We start from the raw sequence: 27,471 nt of genomic DNA, 5'->3' as shown, positions 1-27,471 counted from the left end.
TGGGGTTTTATAATTTCACCATCAATTTATTTATGAATTTTTTCACACTACTTAAATACTTAGAAAGTTGAATACACTTATCTACTATGAATAAAGAAGAAACAAAAACTAAGTGTAAGTTGAAATACAGAAGCACTGGCTTTACAAATGCTTCATTATCCATGTGTCCTTTTGCCAGCCTTTGATTTTTCTTCATCATCTAATGTCACAATGGAAACTAGCTAGCATTTTTGTTTTTTATCTTTGTACAAGTGTAAAATCAGTCCCAGAAGTCCAAAGCATACAAAAATTGGTAACTATTATTTATATAGTTTCAATGAGAAATGATTTGCACTTACAAGGCAGCTATATTAGTTCATGTTACTCTACTCACTTAAAAGGACAGATCTGTCAGAAATGATTTGTTATGGTTCAACGTTTTGCACAAGAGAAGATTGTCTTTCAGGTACCAATTTTATAAACCTAAATTTTATAATCCTTTATGTGTTACCTTTCATCAGACCAATATTTTGCCTGGAAGACAAGAGTTCTCTTTGCATCTTTTCCTCTGAGTTTTCCAGAAGATAAATAAAATCTTTTAGCCAGCATTTTAATGAACATAATAATTGATACAGTTATTGTACAATAAGATGTAAAATAATTAATCTTTAAAAGTATTATGAAGAAAATAAAAATATTTCCTGACATTTATTCATAAACTGATTTTACAGATGATATCATTTGTGCACCAATTTTCTTGTATGAAAACAGATACTTAATGTCCTAAAACACTGAAAAATAGGAAAATTTAATAGCACAGCTACTGAAAGGAGCATTCTGTGTGCATGGATTTTTCTATTGCTTTTTTCTTGTTCATACCATACTATAATATAGACCTTGAATGTGAGAGACAAACCCATATTACCTTAGCAAGATGTAAGTTTGATCATCACAAATATATTTTCTAAGTATTATGAGAATAAAAGATGAAAAGTTTATATGCCCACTCTTAGTATATGCATGCTAATGACCTGTCTAATACAACACCTGTCTATGTTCAGCATATTAGATAAATGTATATAAATATTTTATGCAAAATGAAGGTCATCTGAAATAAAAAATAGCTATATGCATTTTACAGTATATGATCTCATTTTTATAGATGTAAGTGGTTATCTGAGCAAATACTATGAGGCAAATATTCTAATATGATTAAGAAAAATTGAACATCTTCTAACATATCATAAGTAAAGTGTTCCCAAGACTGCAAGGCTCAGTGTTAAAGAACTGTAATCTTAATTACTCAGAAGCTAGAGAATGAATGTGGCATAGGTTCAACACTTACCTTGGTTACAGACTGAATTCAAGACAGTCCTGGGCAACTAAATAGCATCATATTACAACATATAATGTAAAGATTAAAGACATATAATTCTAGTAGGATACTAGTTCAGCATACATAGACCTTAGGTTCAAACCCCAGCAATATAACTAAAAAACACATATGTGTAAATACACACACACACACACACACACACACACACACACACACATACAAACAAATAAAATAAACGTACTTAGGGTTCATACATAAATGTACATGTGTGTATATGTTGTGTTGTGTTGTGTTTCTGGCATATGTACTTGATAGTTTGTGTGTGTGTCTATGTGTGCCTGGGGGTGTACGTGCATGATTTTCAGGTTTTATCACACGCACATGGATACCGGATGTTTTCTGTTCATTCCCCACCTTTAAGTTTTGAGACACAGTATTTTCATGAATTTTGCTGTTGCCTGATTGTTCATAAATCTCCCCCCAATTGTGCTTACATCTTCCAGAGAATACCATTATCCACAGAAACAATATTTTCTCAAATCTATTTTCACAACTGATAGGCATGGTAAAATTCTGTGGAGCATGGAAGGCATATGTCCGTCAAGAAAGAGATTAGTGAAATCCACACGACAGACAGAATATTAACTCTAGTCATTTTTTTGTTTAAATAATTTGCAGAGTATTCATTCTACTTTCAAATTTGATAACTGTTTCACAATTTTCTTATTATTAAATGAGCATATTATTTTATAATTTAGTAGTAGCATTTCTCAATTCCTCCTAGATGTTTTCAAGGTGTTGGGATTCAAAGATCAACTGTTTAAAAGATGCTTATCCTGAGTTTACTTCCAGAAGAGATAGGAAAACAAATTTAACTTACATAAATTTATGTTAGGTTTTGTAAAAGTGTATTATATAATAAACAAACATATGTTTACTATCCTATAATGTTAAATAAGTTATTTATGCATAATATCATGACGTATGATCTATTGATTTATTGATTTCTATATTAAAATAATGGAGACAAAAGCTATGTGATATGAAAGATTGAGCAAATTCAATATTTTAGATATTATATTGACCATCATAGATTCTATCAGATCTGAAAGATGTGGTCTATCTTCTCCTGAGTTTTAGCAATTTGGATAAATCTCAACATTTATTTTTGTTAAAAGTAAAAAAATCTGTATTTTCTCAAATACAACTATACATCAAAAGTTAAGCCAAGCCTAATGAGGCCTGGTGTTTGTAACTGTACTGCCTGTGTTCTCCTGAGTATCTGAGTCAGAAGGACTTCCTGAAATCAGACAACAAAATAAAAGCAAAGGAAGCCCTAGGAATAATGTGTGTACCCTCGGATTCCATGACCTTGTCTAAGTCACCATAGAATGAATGAGTGAGAAAGATTCACTCTCTAAATAAAAATCACTTACCAAAACTGCTCCTATACTACATTTCTAGTGCACCGAAGGTTTAAAGGGTGCACTGAATGACATTTTGATGATTTTATCCATCTTCTAATTTTTTCCTGACAGTCATTGAAGAAACAACGAATAAATTTGCCATCACGAAACTTCAATGTAGCTCTCCCTTCTTAGGCCTTCTGCTAATCTACATGGCAGTTGTCTCATCTACACATAGCTAAGGAAGAAAGAAATTTGGTTTCTTCCTAATGAATTTGGACTTGCCACTGAAGCTTGCAGATTAAAACTCAAACACCAAGAGGGAGGAAGTCATCTCCACAGATCATACTCCATTTTCATAATTCTATTAGAACTCCCTGAACTCACTGAAACTATAAGTGATTGTTTTGCTTTGTTTTCAAGATCAGAAACCTTAGCAGGTCTCCACTCAAGTGGGCTCTTAATTGCACATGCCACTCAATTGTTCCTTGTAAACGTCTTAAGCTGACCACAACAGTTCAGTAATGTGTTATAACCATTCATCTAATAAGCACAGAACTTTAGTGGCCCCTAAGGATAAGAAAATGCATATTTTTTATGTCTACTAGTGATATATATATATATATATATACATATATATATATACATATATATATATATGTATATATATAAGATTTCAAGAGAAAAGAAATAATAAAATACCCTAATGTAAAGAAAAATCTTGCTATCTCTCCGTTGATTGGTTTGGATGAAGTGAGAGGTGTATAACCATTTGAGTATAGAATCCCTTCAGGAGCCACTCTAAAGTGCTTTAAGAGATGGAGTTGGTGGAGGAAAACGATTGAAAACAATTGGCTTAGCTCTTCAGAAAGTGGAGAGAAAGAAACAGTAATCTGTCACTGTGTGGGCAGACACGATGCTGGGAAATTGGATAAATTGGGAATCACTGGAGGGCAGCTATTTTGTCCTCTGTTGCATTAGATTATCTTGGGAAATGTTATTAATGGTGAACAATTGCTACTCTAAAGTTTCTAGCTGTTTGGAATATAGCATTACAAGAACTCAAGGGTCCATTATCATTCTATAAATAGGTAAAGTATAAATGCAAAGAAAAGAGACTCAAGAATACATTAAAAAATCATTTCTCTTATAAAAATGAGAGTAAACAAATATGGAGTTTGCCTATGCTTCAGAATGAATATGCAGAAAAGCACCAAAGAATTCAATTTTGCTTCTTTTTGTTAATTTAATTCCCTTTGAAATTTGGAATTCTGGGCTGCACAACAGCCCCAATGAATCTGCATTATAATAAGTACCCCCAATGAACTCAAATCACATGACAATTAAACAAGAAATGATCCAGCGTTTTTGAGTTTCCACTCAATGAAATAAAATTGCCCCATTGTTTATCAGTAACAGATTCCCAGTAATTACCTTGAAAATACCAGAAGAGTTTATAAATTTATAAAATTAATTTATATTTCAGGGTTTTGTTTGTTTGTTTAATTTTAGTATGCATTACTTTCCAATACAAACAAACTTGGCTTTGCTAGTTCAAATGAAAAGGAGTCATTTTACCTTTGAAGTTGGCAGTAGTCACCCTGATCTGGCCTTCCATTTCATCACTTCATCTTAAACTTGAATCCAAAGTCACACCAATGTCATGTCCTTTGATTGATGGTCATATTTCTAAGTGGTTAGAGTTTTATAAACCACAGAATGAAATGTGTAGACATAGCTTGTTTCTATAAAAATGCTTATTGTGTAATCAACGTTAATTCCCATGCTACTTATGAGAAATATAAATCACTCTTTATCAAAAGTGTATGAAGCCTCACTTTTCTATTGTTTTACAAATTTGGTAGTCTTATATGGATTATTCCATACCCTAGAGATAAAATTTATCAGGAAAGCATTGATCCCTTACCTTTTCTATTGTAAGTTTTCAATTTTGTTTCAGTAAATGTCTACAGTTTCTCTTTCATAAAACGAAGTGCTTACTGTGTATGTTTACTGTCCTGACATTAGCATGTCATCTCTTTATTAAATTGTTTTTATGTTCATCTGTTTTTGTAAATTAGATGATTTGTACTTACTATTACTGTTTTTCTTTTTGAGGTTACAAATCACTATCATTAACATATTTGTAATTACTAAGAACTTCTTAGATTTTATGTTTATTTCAAAAATTGAAAACAATATATATATATATATATATATTTCAACAAAGGAAAACATACTATATATTCAAGAAAGAAATAATATTTAATTAATACCTCATTTTCCAGTTCATATTTTAATGCATTGAAATTCTCCTATTGTATTGAAATAGTATTAACATATATATTTTTCAAAGACATCTGTTGGGTTAAAAGTACCGACGGCTGTAGAGCCTTCATCCAGTAACTGATGGAAGCAGATGCAGAGATCCACAACCAAGCAGCAGGCTAAGCTTTGGGAGTCCAATAGGAGAGAGGGAAGAGGGATTATAGGAACAAGGAGCATCAAGACCATGATAGGGAAACCAACAGAGACAACTGAACCAAGCTCATAGTAACTCACCAACTTTAGACAGACTGCTGTGTGTGGAACCTGCATGGGACTGGCTAAATCCTCTGAACAGGAGAGACAATTGTGTAGCTGGGTCTATTTGAGGAGCTCCTGGTAAGTGTGGTCAGGATCCATGCCTGGTGCATGAACTGGCTTTCTGGATCACTTTCACCTATGGTCACACACCTTGCTCACCCTTGATGCAAGGTGGAGGGGCTTGGTCCTGCCTCAACTGAACCCAGGCTTTGACGTTCCTGCATAGAAAGACTTACCCTTTTGGAGGAGCGAATGAGTGGGTATAGGAGGGGAAGGGGGGCGAGCAGGAGGATGGATAAGAGGGGGATCTGTGGTCAGTAGGTAAAATGAATTAAAAAAATTAAATAAAAAAGTACCCATGGCATGCACCATTCCACACTCATTTTGGCGAGTTCAATCAATAATGTTAAAATTGATGTGCAAATGAAAGGTCCTAGATAGCCAAAAAGTATGAGCCAAGAGAGAATCAATGGAGGCATTATCAAACTCAATTGTGTACAACAGAGCCAGAGGAATAAGAAAATATCATAGAGCTGGTAAAATAATAATAATAATAATAATAATAATAATAATAATAATAACAAGACACAAAGATAAAAAATAGATTAAAATAAAAGACTGAAACGTAAGTCCGTGTGATTATGGCTACCTGTATTTTGACAAAGTTCCCCAAAATATAATCTTTCACACTGGACTAAATAGGATCTTCAACAAATGGTTACAAAACTCCATGTCTACATGTTGGAGAAGGAAACTTGACCTTAACTTCTGACCTTGCACAAATATCAACTCTAAATGGATAGAAGACTGCAGGACAAGAGCTGGAACTCTGAAATGGTAGAAGAAAAAGAATCTGTCCTTTGCACTGTATCTTTGCAGTTATGGAATTTGAATAGGATTCTGGATGCTGCAGAAAGAGGAATGACATTTGACGAAAGAGAAGGTTTTAGTTCTTGATGAAACTAAAAAGCTTCTGAGTCACAAAGGGTACATTCAAAAAATGAAGAACATTTCAGAACATGGGAGAAAATATTTATTAAAATGTTGTTGTTTAGATGATGATTATTTCAGATCAAAGACCTCAACATAAGACTAGATGCCCTAAATCTGACAGAGGAAAATTTAGGGAGTAGGTTTATTAATTGTCACAGGAAAGGACTTGCTGAACAGGACCCAAAGGTACATCTTAAGACCAAGAATTAAGAACCGGTACCTGGGGAAACTAAAAGGTCTTTGCATACTAAAGATGCCAGCATTTGAGTGAGGAGGTAGCCTATTAAGACAAAAGACTAGCTCTGTGTCTTACAGGGAGTTCATGTCTAAAATACAAAGAACCAAATGGTTTTTTTAAATGTTGTGTACACAGTGATTGATTTCTGTATTCATTTATAATTCAAATATCATTTTTATTGAGAAATTTTTATTAATTTTACATACCAACCACAGATCTGCCCCCTCTTCCCTCCTCCTGCTCCCCCCCCAGGCATTCCCCCAAACCCATCCCCTATTCCCTCCTCTGATAAAGTAATGCCTCCCATGGGAATCCCCAGAGCCTGGTACATTCAGCTGAGGCAGATCCAAGCCCCTCCTCCCTGCAACAAGGCTGTGCAAGGTGTCCTACCACAGGTAGTGGGCTCCAAAAAGCTAGCTCATATTATTGTCCCTAGTTTTTCAAAAGCTCAGTTATTTTCTTGTTATGAGCATTTAGTTGCATTTAAATTCTGGAGTTGATCTCCTTAGAAGTAAAATTCTGAAGAAAACCAAGATCCTAAATGAAGTGCATGAAGAAGACATGTAGATGAATTAGGAGAGTTTGCACAGTGTTCATCCCACAGCTTTGATATGCATATTGGTTGACCTGTTTGATCATGGGCTATGCCTGACAACACAAATTACAGTATTTTTAAGAGTTGAAAATAAATATATTTTTACACAATTGCTTTTGTTAATATAAAATGTATACATATTAACAATAAAATTGAAATTATTGTATATTTTCAAATGTGAATGAAAATATTTTAAGTAGTTTCTACTATATAATTAAGTCAAAAGAAAATAATATGCTATATTTTAACAATAAATACAACAATAACTGATTAAATAAGGAAAGAAAATCTTTTATAATCATTCACACACTTGCCACTCCAAATAATCCAAATTGAAGGCTGTGGATTAGAACCATCTACGATTTTCAAACTTGGATCTTTAACACAGGCACATTTCTGCCAGCATCTGAAGTAATACACTCACAAATTTAGTAATAAGAGATTTATTTTGCAAAAGAAATTTCCAAACTGAATGCTCTTTTCAAAACCCTAAGGTCTCATTCCCATTACAGTTAAGATGAACACTGACTGAATTAAGCCTAAATTTAAGGTATTTAAAGACTCTTTTTAATGAAAAAAATAATTCTTGGACTATTAAGAAAATTCAAAGCTTTTCAAAGAATCATTGAAAACCAAAGGCTAAAGAAATCTTAAAAGAAGTATTTGAAAATAAATAGCACAATATTTAAGCATGTTTTATGTGAGCTTTTGTGTCTCTAACAAATCCATTGTTGGCCAACAGGGACTTGTTCAAGACATCAAAGCTAAAGAGAAAAGCCAATTCCTTTCTCATGACTTATGATATCAAATTTCAATACAATTGAAGTTACTTTATCACTGGAAAGAGCATATTTAAAGTTATAGATGTAAGATCTGCTTTTATAGATGAAAAGTAGATAAAAACAGCAGTCTACCCTAGCCAAATAATCATGATTTCATTTCTTATTTTTCAGTATTTAGTGATGATTAAATAATTTTTTCATTTGAATCAATTGTATTTTATCATCTGAACAGAAATATAATTTCAACCATTTATATAGCAATACCTTAACTGACATTATATTATGTTAACATTTTATATATTAACCAATGCTATTACTTAATATAAGAGACAAATTCACAGCTTCACGTGTTCATTGTTTTCTGTTTTGAAACACATGTATATGGTATCCATTGGATTTGTTTGCTTTATATTAGGATATAATTTTTTATTTTCAACACTATGGAAATTAAAAATTAATGTGTGTTTTATCCCATATTAACTTTAAAAAAAACCTTACTAAATGCCTTCCTCTATCCACATTTGTTCCTTTTCCAGGGCTGGAGAGATGGCTCAGAGGTTAAGAGCACTGGCTGCTCTTCCAGAGGTCCTGAGTTCAATTCCCAGCAACCACATGGTGGCTCACTACCATCTACAATGGGATCCGCTGCCCTCCTCTGGTGTACAGACAGAACACTGTATCCATAATGATAAAAAAAAATAAATATTTAAAAAAAGATTGGGAAATTCCAATGAAGTCTTGAAAATAACACACTACACACTGCAAGGACTTAGCCCAGTTCGTTGAAAGAATACATGAAGGATGATTTACTTAGATGTAAAATATTAGGAAAGCATGAACCAAACTTATAGTCCTTTATAACATGGTCTTTGCTTCTATGCCTTACTGAAAATATAAGTTTCATTGTTCCAACTTATGTAGAGATCAGAAATATCATAAGAAATCTGCTGTTAGCAACTTTAAAATGTTTCCATTGAATTATCCTTCAAATCATAAGAAAACTAATCTCAGTCTCCAAGACTGAAACCATGAGACTAGAAGAACTTAGTGAGCAACTATGTGAATGAGAATTGAACATGGTATAAAAATAAGTGTGTGTGTGTGTGTGTGTGTGTGTGTGTGTGTGTGTGTGTGTGAGAGAGAGAGAGAGAGAGAGAGAGAGAGAGAGAGAGAAGAGTGTGTGTGTCTTTCCTATTATTTTCCTTCTTATTTATTTATTTATGATTTTCATTTTTGTGTGCTTGCCTGTTTTTTTTTTTTTTTCCTAAAGTGATAGAAAGTAGGAAAGGCATGTTGTTGAGTGTGAAGAGGTAGAAAGATCTGGAAGGAATTGAGAGAGGAAAAACTGATGAGAATATATTGTAGGGTTTTTTTTTTCCAATTAAAAAAAGAGAGAGAAAAGTAATTGGTAATTCATCAAATACATGGTCATAGGTCATCCCTGTTACAGAAAGCTTTGGGTATAGTCTAAAACTTAATATGTGTTGTTCATAGTTTCTGCAGTATAGAATGTATTACAAGTAGTAAGGTCAATAAACAAGGAATAAAGAAAATAAAACTCAGTTTCTTGAAGCTAGTGTCACTGACATTCATATGTGATATGATTATAGGTTGGGAAGAGCTAATATTGGTGTTACAAATATTTGTCAGGCTCTCTAGCCTATACTACAACATGCTAGCGGAATCACCATTCAGTTAAGAACAAACATGTTTTCAAATATAGGTACATATTTTATGGTATGTGGCAGTAGTATATTATCTCTGATGATAAGCTTTGAAAAATGGAAGTCTAGAAATGATGGCAAGGTGTAGTACCAGAATCATTCATACTATTGATGGTACAAGAAGGGAGGAGAAATTGTAATCATTGTAAGTTGTATGAGAAGAGAATCTATTTTTAAATGAATGGGGGAGGGAGAAATTTCACAAGTTATTTTTTCTAGAAGTTGGGAATGCAATGAAAATAAATACCAGTTTAATTACAGCAATATGCCAAGCCATTTGAAGATGAATTGAAAATAGGAGAGATGTGCGATGAGAAAGATATTTGGAATTTCTAATGTGAAAAGTTGGAAATAGCTTTGAATTTTGGTGAGGAGAATAAAGGTATTTGGACAGAAAAAGAAGTGATATAAAAATCTAAAGGAACTAAAACAGTAAATTGCTGTGCATATCGCTCTGTGTAAATAAAGTTCTGATTGGCCAGTGGCCAGGCAGGAAGTATAGGCAGGACAAGAGAGAAGAGAATTCTGGGAGGTGGAAGGCTGGGTGGAGAAAGACACCGCCAGCTGCGGCCATGACTAGATGTAAGGTACTGGTAAGCCACGAGCCATGTGGCAAAGTATAGATAAATAGAAATGGATTAATTTAAGATAAAAAAGTACATAACAAGAAGCCTGCCACAGCCATACAGTTTCTAAACAATGTAAGTTTCTGTGTGTTTACTTGGTTGGTTCAGGTCTATGGGCCTGGCGGGTGAGAGAGATTTGTACTGACTGTGGACCAGGCAGGAAACTCTAACTACAGTAAATTTTTAGTTATATAAAGAAATTTAACTCTAATGTGAGAACTTCATCATCAGTGTGTGTTCTTGTGTGCTTGCATATGTGAGCATGTGAGAGGTTGACTTGATGTATCTTCCTATATTACGATCTGTCTTATTTGTTAACAGTGGTTTTCACTGAATGTCATGCTCTACTCTTACTGTTAAAATAGCTTCTCAAACAAATTTGCACGTTTTCCTCCTCAGCTAGAGCAAGGAATGCAGACATGATTTACAATGCCCATGTTTTTACCTGGAACCCTGGAATCCAATCTCAAGTTCTCATGCTTGCAAAGGAAGCAATTTACTTACACAGCCATCTCCACAGAAAATCAGACATTTTCTTAGTGCTGAGAACATGATCATCAGGTCGATGAAAACACTTTGACTTTTTAATGGACCCTTCTTCAAAGACTGAGGACTGAACGGATTATTTGACTTTTGACTTTATGTGGTAAATAACTTTGAATAGCAATGTTCATTCCTATGCAGACAATAGTACCACAAAAGATACTGAGATTTTAGATAGATGGATTAGATTGGTGAAACTTCATATTGTTTTCTCTACAGAAATGTAAGCATTTGTGCAGAAAGGAACCTACATGTCTATGTTCAAGACTCATATTCTTTGCCTCTCATATGGATCTACAAAAACGATATCCCGGAATGTGTAGCATCTTTTTATTTTATTATTACTAGTTCTTGCATACTTATATTTAGAGAAAAAAGTCCAAGGAGAAGCTGGAGGAAGGAAAGAGGGTAAAGTGATGTAATTCTCTTTCAATTAAAAATATAATGTAAAAAGATTCCCTGGAAATTTCCAAATTATAATTGTAGAACCTCCATTAACCTGGAAGATACTTGGGTGAAAGACATTTGATTAGAAAATGCTCGACTGGACTAGTTTGCATGCTATATATTACCTATGATTTAATAAGCTATTAAATATATTCTCTAGCTCTCTATATGTGCTTTTAAACAACACCTATTATAACATTACATTAAACCAATACTCAAGGGAATATTTTTATTTTATTTATTTTTGAAATAGTAAAATCCTTTCAATTCTATGTACCAGATACTATCATGTGTATTTTAATTTTGTTATCCATTTTACCATTAAAAAAATCTTAGAATCATTAACATAGCATTAATTTTATGATTGAAAACATAAATGAATGCACACAATTATTACCTGTTTCCAAAGCAGATTCAGGTGTGCATCAGTTGACATTTCTCTCATCATTTGAATGATGTGCACTAGTATTCACTTCAGTAGCACAGATGATAGACTTGGAATAATACAAAAATGGCTAGCATGCCCCCTACATAAAGAAAACACCCACATTTGAGAAGTGTCCATATTTTCAGTGTTACAGAGAATAGAAGGATAAAATGGTGAGATTTAGGGGGAACATGGATAAGAGAATATCAAGAGGGTAACTAACAATAAACACTTTTTGAAAAACTATATGGAAATCTAGTACTGTAGAAATTTCCTAAAATATATACATCTATCAAAGGAATTTAATGATTTCATCATATAATGGGGGAGACAATACTGCAACTAGACAACTTAGGCTACCAAGTGAAACCTTTGTAATGATAGAAATGGGTTATATCTTATTGAGTTGTCGAACAAAGAGGCCCCATAGATCATCTACCCAAATATCATAGGCCATCTTACAGCTATCAGTTATTCAATATAAGTGTTGATAAGGACCTATTACAGAAGACGAAACTTATTTATATATCAAACATAGAAAATTCAAACTGGTGCCAAACTAGTAGCTTTATGACTATCGATGTGTGTTCATGGTGATAGGAAGTACTCTGCAGGAGAAAAATACTTATCAACATCACTCAGCTACAAACCCTCTGAATGACATTAGCAACCTGCCTGCAGGATACAGAGGTACAACTCTGGTACACATTTTTATAGAACTAACCAATCATGTTTTCATTTGATTGAAGGCTCACTCGTGTTATGGAACCCAAACATCACATTGCTGAAAGGACAGGGGATTTGATGCTAGAGTGCGCATGTGCCTCGGCAGAAACCTAATACTAATGTTCTGATAAAGATACACACCAGTACAAGGATGCTTAATGACATATTGCTATAAACCATTGAGCAAAAGATTCCTGAGAACTCATCAGAGCAGACTCTTCTTGCAACCACTGCAAGTCAACACAGAGAACCACAACTGAACAATATGAAATGAGTGAGAGACTTCGAAGTATTCAGTCCAAAACAGAATTTATCACATTTTCCCCTTCAAGAGTTTGGGATCTGTAAGGAAGAAGAGCCAGAAAAGTAGGAGCTGGAGTTAGTGAATGACTCACAACCACTATGATAGTATTCATAAGACTTGCACAGCTTAAAATCTCACAAAAAACCCAGCACTGAGAACATGAAGTAGACATAAATTCCCGTCCCTAACCAAGATGCTATTTGTATTTGTACACTCACTACTCTGAAAAGAAAAATTTCTCTGCAATGGAATATCAGTGGGTATATCCATCACACCCTGGGAAAGCTCCAATGACTAGGAGTACTGGAATGGCACAAAATAAGCTCCATTATGTTATTATTATTATTATCATTTTATTTTATTTTATTATTTGTGTATGTGGGTGCATATGAGTGCATATGTGTGTGTGTCTATACATGAGAACACATTCTTTTTTTTTATTAGATTGTGTTTTAATTTTACACATCAGCGATGGGTTCCCCTGTCCTACCCCCTCCCGCCCCCACCTCCACCTTCCCTCGATCCCGTTCCCTCCATTCCCATCTCCTCCAAGGACAAGAATCCCCTGGGGATTCATTTAAACCTGGTGGATTCAGTACATGCAGGTCCAGTCCCCTTCTTCCACGCTAAGCAAAGTGTCCCTGTATAAACCCAAGGCTCCAAACAGCCAGATCATGCACTAAGGACAGGTCCTGGTCCCACTGCCTGGATGCCTCCCAAACAGTTCAACCTATTCAATTGTCTCACTTATACAGAGGGCCTAATCCAGCTGGGGGCACCACAGCCTTTGGTTCATAATTCATGTGCTTCCATTCATTTGGCTATTTGTCCCTGTGATTTTTCCAATATTGGTCTCAACAATTCATGCTCTTACAGTCCCTCCTCTTTCTCAACAATTGGACACCTGGAGCTCCACCTGGGGCCTGGCCAAGGATCTCTACATCCACTTCCATCAGTTATTGGATGAGAGTTCCAGCATGACTATTAGGGTGTTTGGCTATCTGACCACCAGACTAGGTCAGATCAGGCTTTCTCTCAACCATTGCCAGCAGTCTACAGAGGATGTATCATTGTGGATTTCTGGGGACCTCTCGAGCACTCTGTCTATTCCTGTTCTCATATGGTCTTCATTTATCATGGTCTGTTATTCCTTGTTCTCCCTTTCTATTCTTGATCCAGCTGGGATCTCCTGCTCCCCTTAGCTTTCTTTCCCTCAAAACTTGCCCTTCATTACCCGCACTGTCGTGCAGGTTGTTCATATAGATCTCATCCATTTCTCTGTCATTTGGTGATTGCTGTGTCTTTCCTAGTGTCCTGTTTTCTAGGTAGCATCCCTGGAATTGTGCAGCAGTCTAGTCATCTTTGTTTTAGATCTAGTATCCTCCTATGAGTGAGTACATACCATGTTTGTCCTTCTGAGTCTGGGTTACCTCACTCAGGATGATTTTTTCTAGATCCATCCATTTGTCTGCAAACTTCATGATGTCATTGTTTTTCTCTGCTGAGTAGTACTCCATTGTGTATATGTACCCTATTTTCTTCATCCATTCTTCAGTTGAAGGGCATCTAGGTTGTTTTCAGGTTCTGGAAATTACAAACAATGCTGATATGAACATAGCTGAATAAATTCCCTTTGGGTATGATTGAGTATTCCTTTGGTACATGCCCAAGAGTGATACTGCTGGGTCTTGGGGAAGAGGGATTCCCAATTTTCTAAGGTAGCGCCATATTGATTTCCAAAGTGGCTGTACAAGCTTGCATTCCCACCAGCAGTGGAGGAGAGTTCCCCTTGCTCCACATCCTCTGCAGCATAAGCTGTCTTCTGTGTTTTTGATCTTAGCCATTCTGACAGGTGTTAGGTGGTATCTCATTGTCTTTTTGATCTGCTTTTACCAGATAATTAGGGATGTTGAGCAATTCCTTAAATGTCTTTCAGCCATTTGAACTTCCTCTGTTGAGAATTATCTGTTTAGTTTGATAGCCCATTTCTTAATGGTACTGTTGGGCATTTTGATGTCTAACTTCTTGTGTTCTTTATATATTCTGGATATCAACCCTCTGTCAGATATGGGGTTGGTGAAGACCTTTTCCTATTCTGTAGGCTGTCACTTTGTCTTGTTGACCATGTAATTTGCTCTAGAAAAGCTTCTCCATTTCAAGAGGTACCATTGATTGATTTTTTCTCTCAGTGTCTGTGCTACTGGTGTTATATTTAGAAAGTGATCTCCAGTGCCGATGCGTTCAAGAGTACTTCCTACTTTCTCTTCTATCAGGTTCAGTGTAACTGGATTTATGTTGGGGTCTTTGATCCACTTGGACTTAAGTTTTGTGCATGGTGACAGATATGGATCTATTTGCAGCCTTCTACACATTGACATCCAGTTATGCCGGTACCATTTGTTGAAGATGCTTTCTTTTTTCTATTGTACATTTTTGGCTTCTTTGTCAAAAATTATATGTTCATGGGTGTGTGGGTTAATGTCAGGGTCTTCAATTCAATTCCATTGGTCCACAAGTCAGTTTTTATGCCAGTACCAAGGTGTTTTTATTATGGTAGCTCTATAGTAGAGGTTGAGGTCAGGGATCTTATACTTCCAGAGGTTGTTTTATAGTACAGGATTCTTTTGGCTATCCTGGATTTTTTGTTTTTCCATATGAAGTTGAGTATTATTCTTTCCAGATCTGTGAAGAATTGTGTTGGTAATTTGATGGGGATTGCATTGAATCTGTAGATTGCTTTTGGTAAGATCGCCATTTTTATTATGTTAATCCTGCCTATCCATGAGCATGGGAGATCTTTCCATTTTCTGACATCTTCTGTTTCTTTTTTCAGGAACTTAAAGTTCTTGTCATATAGGTCCTTCACATGCTTAGTTGGAGTAACCCCAAGGTATTTTATATCATTTGTGGCTATTGTAAATGGTGATGTATCTCTGATCTTGTTCTCAGCCTGTTTGTCTATTGTATATAGGAGGGCTAGTGACTTTTTTGAGTAGATCTTGTATCCTGCTATGTTGCTGAAGGGTTTTATTAGCTGTATAAGTTCCTTGGTTGAATTTTTGGGGTGACTCATGTATACTGTCATGTCATCTGCAAAGAGGGAAAGCTTGACTTCTTCTTTTCCAATTTGTATCCCCTTAATCTCGTTATGTTGTCTTATAGCTCTGGCTAGAACTTCAAGTACTATATTGAATAAATATGGGGAGAGGGGTCATCCTTGCCTTGTTCCTGATTTTAGTGGTATTGCTTTGAGTTTCTCTCCATGTAATTTGATGTTGGCTGTTGGCTTGCTGTAAATTGCCTTTATTATGTTTTGGTATATTCCCTGTATTCCTGCTTGCTCCAAGTCCCTTATCATGAAGGGGTGTTGGATTTTTCAAATGACTTTTCTGCATCTAGTGAGATGATCATGTGGTTTTTCTCTTTGAGTTGGTTTATATGGTGTATTACATTGACAGACTTTTGTATGTTGAACCACCCTTGCATCCCTGGGATGAAGCCTATTTGATCATGGTGGATAATTATTTTGATGTGTTCTTGGAGTCTGTTTGCCAGTATTTTATTAAGTATTTTTGTATGAATGTTCATGAGGGAGATCGGTCTGTAGTTCTCTTTCTTTGTTGCGTCTTTGTTTGGTTTAGGAATCAGGGTAATTGTAGCCTCATAGGAGGAGTTTGGTAATATACCTTCTGCTTCTATCGTGTGGAACAATTTAAAGAGTATTGTATTAAGTCTTCTTTGAAGATCTGGTAGAATTCTGCAGTGAAACCATCAGGTCCAGGGCTTTTTTTGGTTGGGAGACTTTTAATGACTGATTCTATTTCCTTAGAGGTTATTGGACTATTTAAAAGTTTTATCTGGTCTTGATTTAACTTAAGTATATGGTACTTATCCAGGAAATTATCCAGTTCTTTTAGATTTTCCAGTTTTGTGGAGTAGAGGTTTTTGAAGTATGACCTGATGATTCTCTGGATTTCCTCATGTCTGTTGTTATGTCCCCCTTTTCATTTCTGATTTTGTTAATTTGGATGCTCTCTCTCTGTCTTTTGGTTAGTTTGGATAAGGGCTTGTCTATCTCTTTGATCTTCTCAAAGAACCAACTCTTTGTTTCATTAATCCTTTGTATTGTTCTCTTTATTTCTATTTTATTGATTTTAGCTCTCAATTTGATAATTTCCTGGTGTCTGTTCCTCCTGGGAGATTTTGCTTCTTCCTCTTCAAGGGCTTTCAGGTGTGCTGTCAAGTCACTAGTGTGAGATTTCTCCAACTTCTTTATGTGGGCCTTCAGTGCTATGCATTTCCCTCTTTGCACTGCTTTCATAGTGTCCCAAGTTTGGGTATGTGGTGTATTCATTTTTATTGATCTCTAGGAAGTCTTTAATTTCTTTCTTTATTTCTTCCTTAACCCATTGGTGATTCAGTTAAGCATTTTTCAGTTTCCATGAGATTGTAGGATTTCTGTAGTTTTTTCTGTTGTTAAAATCTAATTTAAACCATGGTGGTCTTATGGAACACAGGAGGTTATTTCAATTGTTTTGTATCTGTGGAGATTTGCTTTGTGGCCAAGTATTCGGTTGATTTTAGAGAAGGTTCCATGGGGGTGCTGAGAAGAAGGTATATTCTTTTTTGTTTGTGTGGAATATTCTGTAGATATCGATTAACTCCATTTGAGCCATAACATCAGGTAAGTCCATTATGCCTATGTTAAGTTTCAATTTGGCAGATCTGTCCAGAGGTGAAAGTGGGGTGTTGTGTGGGGTTTTATATGTGATTTAAGCTTTAGTAATGTTTCTTTGACATATGTGCTTGCCCTTGTGTTTGGGGCATAAATGTTCAGAATTGAGATTTCATCTTGGTGGATCTTTACTGTGATGAGGATGTAATGTCCTTCATCATCTCTTTTGATTGATTTTAGTTTGAAGTCTATTTTCCTGGATCTTAGGATGGCAATACCAGCTTGCTTCTTAAGAGCATTTGATTGGAAAGTCTTTTCCCAGCCTTTTATTAGTTTTATTTAGTTTCTTTTTTGTCTTATTAGTTTTCTTTTATTTTAGCTTCAGTTTATAAGATTTAATTTTCATTTTTCACTATTTTTGTGTTTTAGAAAAAAAGGTGGATGTATCATGGGAGGTAGATAGTGAAGCTGGATGTGTAGGGTGGTGGGAGATAATTTCATAGGAGTTGAGGGTAGGTATTGTATATGATGAATATGTTATGTATGAAAAATATTTAAAATTAAGCATATATTTATACAGTAACCACTGACATATTTGATTTTCACTCAGAATCACCAATCCATTAATTGAAAATTAATTTTTTTCAAACAATTTTTATTGGGCTTGAAACTTTGTATTGGACCAAAATAATGATCTGTCAAACCTTCATAAGCTCTGGTCACTGAAATCAGTGAATTTACTACCTTGTAAGGCCAACAAAGTTTGCAAGTTCTAACAATATTTTGATAAGGAAATTATTTGGTGTGTTCACTGGGACTTCATGTAACCACACGAATCAAAACTAGAGAAGCTAGCACTTCTCCAGTCTCACCGCTTGAATAGCTAAGGAAGATGCATTGTACTTTTGAGCAATGTCTGGGCCACACAGGCAGACACTGTCTTAAATAAATTAGCAGACAAAGAAGTGAGTAAATATTTAAAAAGGAAAAGTACCTCTTTAGGCTAGACTCAGAAGGGGATATAACTGTAGAATAATGATCACTGACACAATTTCTGTCTCTCGAGATTGGAGAAAGGATATCATTAGCTACATGATGCATAAAGCTTTTACAGGATAAAAAACGAAAAGAGACTTGCTTCTAGAACATCCATGATAGAAATGCAGCACTCCAATTCTCATACATGCGTTTCATCATTATTAGTCCTTTGACTGACAGTTGACCCGAGGAAATGTGAAAGAATATATTTCCATTGTTTTTCGCTCAAGAAGGCTATCATGATTTGTTACAGCAACAAAGAAAATAATGCTGGGCACTTCAGTAGAAGAGATTAAATTATAAATAACAGATTAGAATTCCTTTTCTTCAGCATTTATATTTCAGGAAATACATGCAAATAAAGCTACACCAAATTGTACTTTAATTTTAGCTGGGCTGGTGGAAGGAACTTGGAGTTTCTGTAACAAAAATAAAAATAGGGCATTGGTATACAATTATACAAGCAGGAAATTCTTACTAATGAATAATATTTAGATTCCAACATTAAATATACTATTATTAAAGTATGCCTACTACAGAAGATGCTCTGAGGGAACTTTACAATCAAAAATAACTGGAAGTTAACTATGTTCAACACCATTCTTGCATGTTTTCTCTTCCTGTGAGAAACACCATGACCAAAAGGAAGGATGATTTATTTCATCTTATAGATTTTAGCTCATCATGGAGGGAAACCAAAGCAGAAATTCCTGCAGAATCCTGGAGGTACCTCAAACAGAGGTCATGACAGAACACTGCTTACTGTATTCTTCTCTGGCTCCCATTCAACTGCTTATCTAACATAATGCAGCCTCCTCTGCCTGGAAGTGGTTGGTTCCCGCAGTGGGCTGGGCCCTCAAACACCAATTAGCAATCAAAAAATGGCCCTGCACATAGGATGTCAGGCGAATCTGAAAACCATAATTCCTCTGCTATATGTCAGGTTGATAACTATGATTGCTATCATGAGCACCAACTCCTTACTGAAAATAATTTTAAATTGCCCGGGAAACAGAAATTGATTTGGTTATAAGCTGGCAGTCAGAGGGATGTATTCAAATGCTGCTGCGCGTTCTATAACATGCTTTTATGCTGTTACAGGGATGGTGTGCTGTCCTTCAGTGCCTCAGGAAACAGCCTGGGATTAAGATGATGGACTTAGAAGAAGAAAATAGAAAAGTAAAACGGATAACATAGTTAACAAAAGAAGGTTAGTCTTGTTTCACCATCACTTGATGGCTCATCCAACTAAAAGCTGTCACCATCATCCCTCCCTCTTCAGCTTCACTGCACGGTGACTGACTGCCCTTCAACTGATCTTCTCTGTGAAGTAGCTCGATGCTTATTTGCCACCTAAGTTTTCCGTGTGTGGCACAGAGTGTTAAACAGTCTTACCTGAATGGGAAAAGAACACTATGTTACTTGGTTTTCTATGCAATTACCATATGGGTTTGCTTTCTGTACAGACTGTCATGTGCGTTTCCCACCCAGATTATATTAAAAAACAACAATCACAGCCCTATGTTTTAAAGTGACACTTGCCCACTGTAGGAAACATAAACTCAAATTTCTAGCAAAAAAGCAACCTTTTCTTCTAGGGACATAGAAAATGTCAGGTTTGTTTTTTGATTTTTTTTTTCAGTGAGACTCCCATAAAATGTTGAGAGATAATATAATATTACAATGTTAAAAGCTGTCAAGCATTTAAAAAGTGATAAATACTCTTATATTACTGATTGAATTGTCTTACCAACTGGATAATTAAAGCAATTATGTACTGATGTCTGTCATCAAGGTGGTATAGGATCACAAAATATGTCTGTGTCACTAAATGTACACTGAGTGATCATTTGATTAAACACTATCATTGTAGTAAATATAAAAATTATCCACTGTCTGAATAAACATTGATCTTGTATTCCCAATATTCCCACTTCAACTTACATTTTATACAGATCAGAATGGCAGAATGGGGTGCAGGGATAGAGTGAAGACAAAAAACTGGGCAGGGTAGAGCCCACCAAGACTAAAGATGCATGAATATATGCAAAACTGTTACTTTGAAAGCTAATTAAAAATTTAAGTGAATAAAGAAAGAGTTGTTTTTTGAAGAAATGGGTTGTAATGGCAGTCAGTAGCAAGGATAATCATAGCTTTTCAAAGAAGCAACTTGTCAATAAAGTAAAACTGAATGTGTTAAAACCCACTGAACCAGAGAAGTGCCAGACCTTGACAGACTTTCGCTATTTGTCTAAAAGAAGACAAAAGAGGCAGAGTATGTATATCCCTGAGTCCACAGCAAGGGAATTTGAGGCTTTCCTGGAGAAAGGAAGGGGGCAGAGTAAGGTCAGTATTCAGAGGCAAGTTTTAATATGCAAAACACTGCTGAATAGGGAAATTGTTTGCTCAGGATATTGTGAATAAATTTCTGTTTGGTCATATTTTGAGGCACACATTCTTCTCTTATCAGGATAAAGACTTAGAGAGCAAGAGGGTCATAGTAATCACTTTTGCTGAAAGCTGACTCTCTAGCTTCCTACTATACATACTGAAGGCCCAGATTCCCAGTTCTGTAATTCTTATTCTCCTTTTTAATGCTGAACCAAAGAGAAAATCATTACATGGATTATCTTCTTTCCAGATATACAGAAAGTAGGATGGGATCCTACTTCATGTTAGTTTTTTGAGGGGAGATAGATACTTTGACTATCATTTAGTCAAGACTTTTCTCTTTGGTTTGATGAAGACATCATTTGTTTGGGCTTCCATAGGCAGTTTTGGGTTCCTTTATGCATCTCTCAATCATGCTGCATGAAGGTCTTCAAAATACTACAGCTGGATTCCCCAAAATAAATAAGTAGTCAAAAATGAGCTACTGTAAAAAAAAAAATGGACACACATTTAGAAGTTTAGCATAACATAAATCTATCAATCCACAATTATCTAAATTAGATCCTACTAGGCTAAAATGAAGTTATTGGTGCTTATGGACAGTTTGAGAAATGCCTTTAGTGTTGTGGAGTAATCTTTTTGTATACTGTGAAGATGTGTCTTTACCAAGATGCCTTCTGATTAGTTTAATAAAGAGCTAAGCAGCCATTAGCTAGGCAGCGTATAGGCAGGAGAGTCAGATAGAGAGAACTCTGGGAAGAAGGACAGAGGTCTGGGGAGTCACCAGCCAGATAGGGAAGAAGCAGGAAAGCAACATGGGCAGAACAAGGGTAATAAAGCCATGAAGCAGAAAGTAAATTAATAAGAATGGTTTAATTTAAGTTAATAGCTAGTCAGAAACAAGCCTAAGTTTTCAGCCAAACATTCATAATTAAGAAGTCTCTGTGTGGTTATTTGGGAGCTGGTTAGTAGGACAGAAAAATCTACCTATACTTTCATCTTTGATGAGTCAGCTTGAAGTTAGTCTCCTGGGGCATGTTCCCAAGAAGAAAGTTGAGATCAGAGAAGAGGGTAAGAAAGGTCTAAACTGAAAAGAAAGTAAAGAAATAAGCACATTAAAAACATAGAAGAGTGTGCCCATAAGAGAAACCAGGCAGTGGCAAGCGATCATGGCTCTCTTCAACCTAAGAAAATAATAAAAACAATAAATTACATTTATTTGTTTGTTCATTTGTTTACTCAGTGTATGTGGATGTAGGTATGTACAGTTACTTTAATATATTTGTGGAGGTCATAGGACAACTTGCCTACTCAGGAAAAAAATATCTTTTTTTTCCATGGGGCTGTGGTGGATTGAAAGAATATCAGGCTTGGCAGCCAGTGCCTTTATCTACTGATTCAGTTCACTTTTCTGGGCCTGTTAATTTCATGGCCCAGAATCACACCCAAGATTATGAGTTGGCTCACCCCATCATGCACTCCATTTGTGATCTGCTGAAGCACATGAAGAGGCCAGTCCTGAAGACACAAAGCTGTAGGATCTCCATACAATAGGTTAACAACAGAAAATCCTAGAGAAGTCCCAGTGAGAGAGCCTAGCATCTATAATGTAGCAGAAACCAGAGGCCTCGAACTCTTTGCAATGAACACTTACAAGTAAGATATGTTGACAAAAGTGTTTAACTCTTGACTCACTTTGTCACACTACAGCTTCAAGGACAATTTTTTTTCTCTTAAATTTTATTTTATTTTGGTGTGGGAGCATTGCAAGAGCAAAGGATGGATATGAAGGGACAGAATAATGAATGGTATTTAGATTCATGATGTGTAAGACACAAAGAATAAATAAAAAGAAAGTTTAAAAGGGAAAATTCAAAAATAATAATAATAATAATAAATTATATTAGTTTATTTTGTTTGTTTACTTATTGTGTGTATAGGTGTGTGGAGGTTTTTGGGGAGGTCAGAGGACAACTTACCTGAGTAATTCTCTCCATGTGGCTGTAGGGGATAGAAAATACCAGGCTTGGCAGCCAGCATACTGAGTCAGTTCACTCTTCTGGGTGTGTTGATTTTATGGGAACCTTAAGCATATCTTAAAGAGGACTGTGGCATATTCACGGGAGCTTTTTATATGTTTTTAAAATATGGATGGCCATATTTTCTGTCTAAAGTCCTTTCTATAATTATCTTGAAAAGCCACAGGAAAAATACCATCATGCTAATTATATTATATATAATAAAGCTAGTTTTCATATAGTATATACCTTTAACAGTGATTGTATACAATGGGAGGGAAAAGGCCTCTTTGCTTAAATCCTGATATAGTGAGAGGATGCTAAAATATCTATAGGGATGTTAACCACACAGCATCCTTTTACCTTCCAGGAAATACAGCCACAGCTTCCTTGATTAGCTCACATTTAATTTCTGTGTTAATATTTCATATAATATATCTTAATCCTTATTTACTCTTTCACTGTTTCCAAATCCTTCCAGCCTCCTGACCCATTCAACTCACTGCTTCTTTCTCTCTCTTAAGAAATAGTAAGCGGGCTGGAGAGATAGTTCAGTGGTTAAGAGCACCAACTGCTCTTCCAGAGGTCCCGAGTTCAATTCCCAGCAACCACATGGTGGCTCACAACCATTTGTAATGAGATCTGGTGCCCTCTTCTGGCCTGCAGGGACAGGTGCAGACAGAATACTGTATACATAATAAATAAATAAAATCTAAAAAAAAAAAAAGAAAAAAAAATAATAAGCAATTAAAAAAAGCAAAATGAAATAAATCAACAAACAATGAAAAGCACAAGAAACACACAAAAACCCAGAAAACACACATAAGAAACAACTTTAATATACAAGCAAAAGACATGTGAAATTTAAAAAAAAAAATGCAACATAAGGCAAAAACTCTACAAAAACATTATTGAGTTTGTTTCTTGTTGGACATCTACTGCTAAGTATGGGACAAACTGTAAGTGTGGATTTACATACCCAGTGAGACTCCACTGGAGAAAACTGATTTTTTTTTCCACCACTTGTCAGTGAGAGAGAGAGCTTCTTGGTTAAAGATGGGTGATTGTGTCCACTTCTACTTCTCACTGGGAACCTATCTGGATTCAACTTGTGTTTTTGCCCTGTGCATGCTGCCACAGTCTGTGAGTTCATATGTGCAACAGACCTGTTGTGTCCAGAAGACACTGTTTACTTGGTGTCCTCCATCTCGTCTAGTTCATCCAACTTTCTGTTGCACCGTCTGCATTTTCCCTAAGCTCTAAAAGGAGGTGTTTTTGAAGACATCTCATTTAAGACTATGAGTACCAAAGCCCCTTACTCAACGAACAATGTACATTCCCAGGTCTCTGTGTTAGTTTCCATCTACTGATGATGACTGAGCAACACGCTGATATATAAGTGTAGCTGAATGTTGTTAGGATTCATTTTATTACCCTTTTCCTTTATCGTGACAGTAGTCATTAGTTGTTTCTTTTCTTTTCATAGACCCTTGGGAGACTACACCCAACTTCTTACCTAACCAATTCCATCAAGAAAGATATATTCTGCCCTATGTTTTCTTGTGGGAAAATCCAGACTTTGCTCTTTCCGTCCTCTATGTTCCACTAGCATTCTTGGACTAAACATCTTTATGTAAATAGATGTGCTATAAGGAAAATGCTAAAGATGTTGTGGTTTAAACAATTAAATCTTCTTTCCAAGAGTTCTAAAGGCTAGGAGGCAGCAGATATAATCGCTAGCAGCCTTGGGTTAGTGACAGCTGCATCTTGACTACTAAAGTGTTATCTTGTCCCCATTTCACATGGGCGTTCCTGAAAACAATTGCCTGGAGAAGAAAGCAGAGATGAGGAACGGACTTTGTTACAAGAGCTTCTTCCATTTCTGCCATCATTTTTGTCCCTGTGCTCTAACTTCACCTCATGTTACTTTAACAACTTTGCCTCCTAAAAGTCCTCAGACTTGGGATTAGGCCTTCAGTGTATTTGTTTTGTGGAAACACAAGCATTTTATCTTAAACTGTTTCAATTTTCCTTTCTCATAACCAGCCAGGTGTCCTATTTGGCTCATGTTATATCATGCTGGCTTCATTTTCTATCTTGCTCTTTCACTTTAGATGGTGAAATGATGAGATGATATTCATCAGTCTAAAACTTCAGAGTTTATTTTCACTACCTTTAATGTCATTTGTCTTATGTTTTCTGAAATAGAAGGTTTCATGTTCAAAAACTCTGGGAATTATTACTTGGGCCCATTTAAGAGGTAATTTTCCTGATTACCTTATTAACATGATTAGATTCTGTAATGTTTGATGTCATAGTAGATACCAACAATCAAATAGCAGGTTCTAGGAATAATCAATTTCACTAACTGCTGTCAGAATTCTTGCATTAACCAAGTTGGGACAAGGATGGAGCAGAAAGCCTAGATGGTTTGACTAAGAAATGTTCCCCCATAGTCTCAGGCATTTGAAACCTTGATTCCCAATGGGTGGTGCTCTTTGAGGATGTTTCAGAGGTGAAAACCTGCTGAGTAAGCATGTCTCGTAGAGTAGGCTTTGAGAGCTCAAGGATTCAGGCTGCTACTAATTTGCTCTCTTTGCTTCATGCTAAAGGTAAAGCATGTGAGTTTTCTGTCCTTTGCTTCAGTCCCCCTCACTGATGCTGCCACGCCTCCCTATCATGATGACTTCAGCCCTGAGGAGCACTAGTCCAAATCAATTGTTTTCAGTCCATTGCCTTGGTCTTAGTGTTTTATCACAGCACCAGAAAAGCAGTACATTTAAAACAGCATGCCTGGTAGGAAGCATCTATAATGGTTCATCTTCTGAGGTATGGATAATATGATAAAGATATAAGATACATGTCATATATTCCCTACACTTCTTTCAAGAGTTTCTGACTTGAATAATTGATTATAAAGGTTGTCCTCTAGCAACTGTCTCTGAACTTTTTTACACTGTCACACCTGCCCTACATGTGCATGATTGATATTTTAGGTGCCATTTTATCTAATCATTTTCTGCCTGTGAGATAAAATGTCAATAATTAGTGAGTTCTGCTATGATAAATATATACATGCTTCAAACCGCTGGATTAAATTATAAGAAAAATTTTGCCATCTTAGAAATGGTTCAGTTGTATGTCTCAGTCAAATCATAAATAAATCATGTTATACTGTACACTTATAAGTAAGAAATATCTGAGGATGCCACAATAATGAATAAGAGGAACAACTTCACAGAAAATTCAATGCAGTAGCATAGCATATAAGAGGAAAATGTATAAAGAAAAATGTATTCATACATACAGATTAGATGAAAAAATCTGTGAATATCAATAGATAAACATTCCTGTCTTGCATGAGTACCTGCCTACTCTAAACCATTTACTTTTGTAAGAATATTAATCATTGTTATTTAGTTCATAACTATAATAGATGTCTCACTATTCAAAGATAATCTAGTCCTTCTTATTTGAAATAAGGATCAACTTTGTAGTGATTTCTGCCTTTGAAAGTTATCAGAAGTGCTTCATATTGACCTTTCCAATGAAGTCATTTCTTATGTCTGTTTTATAACACAAAATTCCTAGGCTTGAAAATCAATTTCAATAAGCATTGCTTAAGGAATATTAGGGAAAATTTCAGCACCTGTTGATGACAAAAATTTATTTTCTTACGTCTTTTACATGTGCTTTAGAATAAGCATACATTTTACCATCTCTATCATATTCTAAATCTCTGACTTTACTTGTCATCAACAGAAAAAAGAAAACCCCTTACACTATGTATATCTGAGTTCTCTGTGAACTTGAGTCCTGGTCCTATACATTCTATACAGTGAAATGTGACTAAATGGGAGTTCTATGCAGTTTTTAAAATAAAATTATAGTAAAAATATAATTTTTAACTACTTGTGAGGGAAAAGATAAGAATTCTTTAGATTATAAAAGAGATGTTTTTCTTTCTGACCAGAAAATGTATAATATTGATAGCACACTGAAAATCTAATATCTGCATTACATGTTTGGCATGTATTTGCAGGTTATGCAAAGTAACATATTCAGTTTTGCTATAATTAACCTCTTAGTGTGTAATACAAAACAGAAACATGGTTAAAAATTCCAGTAAAAGTATGTGGGCACTATCTAATGACTGCATTCATCACTGGCCTTCCCTGTAACAAGAGAGAGAACTCAACCATTAATTTCAGCCTAACCCATACCAGTAGAATGGAATAGAGTAGAACTTCTCTCAAGTTTATTTAAAAGTAACTGCAATTTCATTGTGTTTACAAAAAAAAAGTCAGAAGTACACTGACAGTCCAATTGTTATTTTGTAACTTTTTGATTAAGAAAATGAAACAAAGTTACATGCAGCATACAAACTTACTGTACAAGCCTTCCTCTTAATACCTACCTCTGAACAGAGAAGGTTGTTTACTTCACCTGCTGTTGTGAAGTTCATACTTTGTTCTTTGCATACTTAGATAACAGCAGTAATATCTGGATGTGCAGTGGACCTGGTTAATTTACTAATAATCCTTTTGCTTTAATTAAAATACAGTCTCTCATACAATGCATCCAGCCATAGTTTCCTTTTCTTCCCTTGCTCTCAATTTCCCTCACCCCTTCTCTTC

General features: G+C 35.4%; 1 non-coding gene across 1 annotated transcript; it reads left to right on the top strand.

Annotated features, from left to right (window-relative positions):
* The first annotated feature begins 11,720 nt into the window (after window positions 1-11,720).
* Window positions 11,721-11,827, top strand: LOC118596613. Its single transcript, XR_004946721.1, has one exon. It is a non-coding gene; the product is annotated as a U6 spliceosomal RNA (small nuclear RNA).
* The last annotated feature ends 15,644 nt before the right edge of the window (window positions 11,828-27,471 follow it).

The sequence above is a fragment of the Onychomys torridus genome, chromosome 15, assembly GCF_903995425.1.
Source record: "Onychomys torridus chromosome 15, mOncTor1.1, whole genome shotgun sequence".
NCBI classification, from domain to species: domain Eukaryota; kingdom Metazoa; phylum Chordata; class Mammalia; order Rodentia; family Cricetidae; genus Onychomys; species Onychomys torridus.
Note: the sequence above shows the minus strand (reverse complement) of the source record. Positions and strands in the feature narration are given on the sequence as shown.